Raw genomic sequence first — 6,947 nt, 5'->3', positions numbered from 1 at the left:
GTGAGGGCGCCTCATTCTACACCTCGCGGCATGGCTGCGTGAGTGTCTGCTTGGTCGCCTGCTGGCACCTTGGGTGTGTGGTCGTATCAGATCTTGGGTCTCTCTGGGGAGGTGCCTCTCTGGTGGGTGCGTGGTCTCTGCAGATCTTGGACCTCTCTGGAGGGGTGTCTCTGGTTGGTGTGCACTCGGCTGGGCTGGGGATGGGGTCCGGAGGTGGTGAGACCTACCTGCTCGGTTGCTCACTTGTGCTGTGCGGTGCATGGTCTCTGTGGGATTCACGCCTCTCTGGTGGGGCACCTCTCTGGTCAGCACGCACTCAGCTGGGCTGGGTATGGAGTCCGGCAGTGGCGAGGCATACCTGCTTGGTCGAGCTCTGGTGCTGCGGGGCGCATGGTCTCTGCGGATCTCCAAATTAGACTAATTTTAAATGTAAGGACACAATACTACACTGAGTCTTTTTACTCAATACCAGTTCATTTTATAACTGAGACTAGAATCCTAGATTTTAAATTTCAAAGAGCCCATTAGTTCTCGGTGTATGCTTTCCACACAGTTTGAAATTCAGATGTCTTAGAAAGCTAATGAAAAATACTACTGAAAATCCTAGAACTATCCCATCATGAGTTAAGAAAATGATTGATTTAATTTTACCAGAATCTGAGTGAAGAATGCCCCTTATAAATGATGAATGAGATGAAGTATGTAAATATTTTCATTGAAATGTGACTTTAGAAAATGGTTAGTTGCTATCTTTAAATATACCTGAATTGAAAAGTAATCAAATACCAAAATTCTTCCTAAATAGTTAAAAGACAATTCATGAAACAGAGACTTACTAATGAGCATATCCTTTTAATTTTTAATTTTAGCAGATTAACTGATTTTGAGTATATTCTTAGCCTGGCTTTTCAGATCCTCTAGTTTAATATCTTCATTTGTATGAGATAATGTTACTGATGTGGGAGTATGCTTTTAAGACACAGGTGTCTTTCCTACTTATTATGGATTGAATTGTGTCCCCCAAAATATACATTTAAATCCTAACTCCCAGAACCTCAGAATGTGACCTTATTTGGACACAGGGTCATTATACATATAATTAGTTAAGGTGAGGTCAAACTGGATTAGGGTAGGTCCTTAATCCAGTATCACTGGTGTCCTTATAAGAACAGGAGAGAGATGCAGAGAGCAGAATGCCAGGTAAAGACGCAAAGGAAGATGGCCATGTGACGACAGAAGTAGAGACTGAAGTTATGAAGCCAAAGAACACCTTCGGACATAAGAAGCTGGGAAACAACAAAAAGGCCTCCTCACTCTGGTTTCAGAATGAGCATGGCCCTGCTGACATCTTGATTTCAAACTTACAGACTACAGAACTGTGAAAAGACAGATTTCTCTAGTTTTAGATCACTCAGTTTGTGGTACTTTGTTGTAGCATCCCTAGGAAACCAATACATCGCTCCACAGAAACATTGTGAAATAGTCAAACTTCATATTTGAAAAAGTGAGTATTGTTTAACAATGGGTTTTTTGCTCCACAGTCTAATAGTAATAATAATAGGTGCTTTGCATGATGCTTGTCAACAGTAGTTTACTGCTGGGAAAAGAGCAAGAACATGGAGAGAATCCCTTGTTCTGCAGGCATACATGGATGGCTAAAGCCTGAAGGGAAAGCACGAACACTAAGAAAAGTCCTCTAGCACCCCACTCTAAGCACAAGGTAAGATCAGCCCACTTCTGGAGGAATTTGAAGAAGGTACTGCACTGAAATAGGTTAGCAACAATAAAACATGAACTCAGCTCAACTGACTAGACTGGCTTGAGTCCTACCCCATACTAACTGCCTAAAAGAAAGTGTGCTCATTTCCAGAGATTAAATACCGTTAATTTCAATCTCTACAGTTTTTCTACACACAATGTCCAGCATTTAATAAAAAATTAAGAGATGTATCAAAAAAGGAGAAAAAAAACGATGTCAAAGATGAATCAATCAACAAAACCAGACTCATAGGTAATCCATATGTTAAAAGTAATAGTCAAGGACTTTAAAATAACTGTGATTAATATATTAAAGGATCTAGTGGAAAAGTGAATAATATCCATGAACAGATGTGGAATTTTGCAGAAAAATGAGAGTTATAAAAAAGAGTTAAATGGAACCACAAGAAAAAAAAGCATAATATCAAAGATAAAGAATTATTTCGGGGGAAAATGGCGGCGGGAATGGAGCACCTGTGTCGGGACACAGCGCGATCCTGAGTGCTGTGTGCTGTGTTACCAGAGAAGTGACTGCATTTCTAAGAGCAACAAAGGACGAATAAATCTTTCAACAACGATACTACATCGACAAATAAGCGGCAGAGGGTTCGAGGTTTTGAGGCCGACACGGAGAAAGACTCCAGGGGGTACCCAGGCCCGGCCGCGGGAACAATATTGGCAGCCCACACGGCAAAGGCCGGGAGAGCCAGCGGAGGAACCGCGCAGAGGCATCTGAATCACGCTGAAACACGCCAAAAGGCCCACTCGGTGTCCTCCGTGAGTTACCCCCAGAAAAATCCCACTTGCGGGGCGAAGCCCGATTATTCCCCGCCCATTACACCAGGCTGGGCGCCCACAACAAAGCTGCCTCCATTTTCTAGGGTGGAGCCAGGCAAGCCCGGAATAGTGAGGGCTGGCCAGTCATCTCTGTCTGGCGTGGCTCCCCGCTGGGACGAGCTAATTGCTTACCTTGACGCAGAGCATCCTGGGGCTTGTAGTCCCACTCGGCCCACGGTTCTTAGAAGGGGCCGGCAGCGTGGGAAACCCCCGGCCAGCCTCGGGGGGGCTGGGATGAGAAGCCCGCCCAGATCGTCTCACCGTCACACCCTAGGCGACAGCTACAGATAAACTCCCTCTTCCCGAGAGGCAGATTCCATCTCTGGGGACCTCAGTTTGGAAGTACCCCTAACTGATTTCTGGTGGGGAGAGGGGAGCCCGGTGTCCCCCTCGAGTTACATTGAAGTGTACCAGTCGGGTTTCTAAGGGAGCCGACCCAAGTGAGGGGAAGGCAAGGAGAAATTGTGGGTTGACTGACCCTCCCTCCTCCCCCCCAGTCCGGAGAATTAGGTCACCTGCTAGGCAGGGCGGGGCGCGACACAACTTTGATGACTCAACTAAAAGTCAAGGCTTATAGAAGACACGCCTCAGCCCTGTCCTGAGCACACAGAGTGGGGAGGGACCCGGCTAAAAGAGGCGGAATCTCAGAAATAAATAAAGAAAGAAAGGAGTAGTTGACAGCCCACTGGAAGGATTTCCAAGGCTCGATAGCGCCATCTACTGTCGGAAGTCCAAGATTCGAGAGAAAATCCCTGCCAAAATGAATAAACATCCAAAAAGAAATGCAAAAAACCAAGAACATACACCACCAAAAGTCAATAATTCTCAAATTCTAGATCCTATAGAACAAGAAGCCCTTGAAATGAATGACAGGGAATTTCGAGTGTTAATTCTAAAGAGGCTGAATGAGATACAAGAAAACACAGCTAGACAGCATGATGAAACCAGGAAAAACATACAGGAGCTGAAAGAGGAAATGTACAAGGAAATCATTGTCATAAAAAAAAATGTAGCAGAACTTGCTGAACTGAAGAAGTTATTCAGCGAAATAAAAAACACATTGGAGAGTTTAACTAGCAGGATAACGGAAGTTGAAGAGAGAACCTCGGTTCTTGAAGATGGGCTCTTTGGAATAATACAAGCAGACAAGAAAAAAGAAAAAAGTATCAAAGTTATCGAAGAAAATCAGAGAGAGATATTAGACAACCTTAAGCGCTCAAATATCTGAATCATGGGTATTTCAGAAGGGGAGGAAAAAAGTGATTGTATTGAAAACATATTCAGCAAAATAGTGGCAGAAAACTTCCCAGACATAAGAAAAATCACAGATCTACAGATCCAAGAAGCTCAACGATCTCCAAACGTATTCAACCCAAAAAGGGCTTCACCAAGGCATATTATAGTCAAAATGACTAAACTCAAGGACAAAGAGAGAATCTTGAAAGCTGCAAGAGGGAAGCGTCAAATCACCTATAAGGGGGCTCCAATCAGGTTAACGTCAGACTTCTCAACACAAACCCTAAAGGCTAGAAGGGAATGGGATGATATATTCAAAATACTAAAAGACAAAGATTGCCAGCCAAGAATACTCTACCCTGCAAGGCTGTCCTTCCGAAATGAAGGGCAAATAGTATATTTCTCAGACAAACAAAAACTGCGGGAGTTCACCACCACACGACTACCCTTACAAGAAATTCTCCAGGGAGTACTGAGATTGGTTCCTGAAAGTGAACTAACACTGCCATAAAAAACCAAGTAAAATCAAAACCCACTAGTATAATAAAAATGACAATCATGAAAAGAAAACAAACAAATAAAAACACTATCTACAACCTAAGGAACCAACAAACACAGAAAACAAACAGCAAAGCAGAAAGCAAGGAAAAGACACCTAAGACAACAAAACAACCAATAAAATGCTACGAATAAATCAACACCTTTCAATAACAACTCTTAATGTAAAAGGTTTTTTTTTTTTTCGTCCTTTTTGTGACCGGCCAAACCGTGCTCAGCCAGTGAGCACATCGCACCGGCCATCCCTATATAGGATCCGAACCCACGGCGGGAGTGCGACTGCGCTCCCAGCACCTCACTCTCCCGAGTGTGCCACGGGCTCGGCCCTAATGTAAAAGGTTTAAATTCCCCAATCAAAAGACACAGACTGACTGACTGGATTAGAAAGGAGGACCCAACTATATTCTGCCTACAAGAGACCCATCTCACCCATAAAGACTCACATAGACTAGGAGTGAAGGGATGGAAAAAGATCTTCCATGCAAATAGAAAAGAAAAACGAGCTGGAGTAGCTATTCTCANGGCGGCGGGGCGGGGTGGACACAGCATTGGTGGCCGGGCCAGCGGGTTACAGGTAAGAGGGCAGGCACCCCAGCGCTTCTCTCGGGAGAATGCAAGGCTGCGTGCGGGGCTTCCGTGCTGCCGCGACCCCGCCGCCGTTCCTACGATCGTGGCAAGCCCTCCAGCATTATAGATGTGTGTGTGTGTGTGTGTGTGTGTGTGTGTGTGTAGGGGTGCAGGGAGGGACCTCCGCTACAAGGGTTAATTGGCTGCGGTCGGCGTGTACGAGTCCCTGTGCGCGTTGATGCGCGCCGGGGATTGCAGGGAGGTATTCGTGGGGACGGCAGAGCTGAATGCTACTTGAGCTGAGCTTGCTTATCGAAATCTCCTGGGATCCGCTTAACTGGAAAGTCTGGTTTGAGGAGAACACGGGGGCCCTGTAGGATAGCAAGGATGCCTCACGGTGTCCCCGCTCTCCCGGAGAGGCGCAGCTCCGCCGAGATGCGTGCGGCGCGTGAGTCGCTGGTGCAGCGTCGGAAGCTCCACAGATTGGTTCTGATGAGAGGACTTCATAGAGTGTAGTCATCTCTCCAGCAGATTGGAATAATCAAGTCAAGCCAGCACAGTCACTGGTCGCTGGAATTCTCTGGCCACTTTGCTCGCTCCTATAGAAACATGCGCTGCTTTTATTTATTTACAGCGATATCATAGCACTTGGGCAAACTCAAGACATGCGAGCCACCTCCGGGGTGTCTCCTCCCTGTGTCTACGTGTGATCCCTGCCTGCAGTACTTAGAGCACATTGTAAACAACGGTGCAAGCATCCCTGCCACAGTCTCCTTTACAGCCGAACCTACTGGTGTTTGTTGCGTTTACTTTCCTGGGTGTATTACTCCTTAGGAAGTAAAAACCTTGCATCTCTGATTTTACATCCTTTCAGTGAGCTGCTGGGGAAATGAGGAGACGCATAGATTCTGGCAGGCAGGAAAAACTGCCTTCTGTATTTTGCTCTGAAGTAAATAGGCAGTCTGTTCATTTTAGTGTCATATGGGCTATAATCACTAGCTAAAGAATGTCATCCTAAAATCTGCAAAGAAACACTTCTTCAGTAATTTTTCATTTGGAGAATCTCCTGTATTTCCCTATGAAATTAAGCAGAGTTTAGTCAGATTCCCCTAGTATGTTTTTTAATCTGCACTAGGACCACAGGATCAGGAGTTCTCCCACCCAATTTATCTGTATGTGGATTACAAATAGAATTGAATTGTCAGTTCTTTTATGGTGTTGTCACCAAAAGAGGATACCAGATAATTTGTGTAGGAGTTAAAGACGATATTTGTGTCGAAATATCTCTCAGCTTTGTTTCACCCAGTCTTATTTATTTATTTATTTATTTTAACCAAAGTAGGGGTAATAAATGTACAAAGATAAACACAGCTTATAAACTGTTACTTTTGCAAGCTAAAATGCTTTTATATTTTCAGTAATTAAAAAATACTAATTCCTTAGTTCTAGATTAGTTGTGTCTGCCTTGGTATTTGTTGCAAATGGATATGTTCTATTTTGTTTTAAAAAGCATAGCAATGCAAATATAAATGGGTACTTTGTTTTTAGCTACAATAATTTCTGGATTTCTTTTCTTTCTTTTATCTTTCCTTTCCTTTTTTTTTTTTTTTTTAAAGATCTTAACCTTTTGAAAAAGCTTATGCTGTGACAACTTCTTCCTACCTCTCCCAGAGCCAACCCTGAACCGGTTGGGGCTTGAAATGGTTGGAGTGGTTTCTTCTTCCTCTCACTGAGGCTTTTCTCACCTTTGTGAACTCTGTGGATCTCTCCTCCTCTTCCCCTGGAGCTCCAGTGGTCCCAGGTACTTGGAAGATGGTGACGGGTCTGGGGCGGGGGCGCCAGAAGACAGCGTGAGCCTGAGAGGTGTGCGCTGTGCTGACAGAGTGCTATTTACATTTCCAAGAGCAACAAAAAATGAATAAGTCTTTGATCAACTAATCTACAACTATAAAAAAGCAACTACAGATTCGAGGTTTAGGGCCGACATGAAA

Source organism: Galeopterus variegatus, unplaced genomic scaffold, assembly GCF_000696425.1.
Source record: "Galeopterus variegatus unplaced genomic scaffold, G_variegatus-3.0.2 Scaffold8473, whole genome shotgun sequence".
Taxonomy (NCBI): Eukaryota; Metazoa; Chordata; class Mammalia; order Dermoptera; family Cynocephalidae; genus Galeopterus; species Galeopterus variegatus.
The sequence above is the reverse complement of the archived record's forward strand: the minus strand, read 5'-3'. Positions refer to the sequence as shown.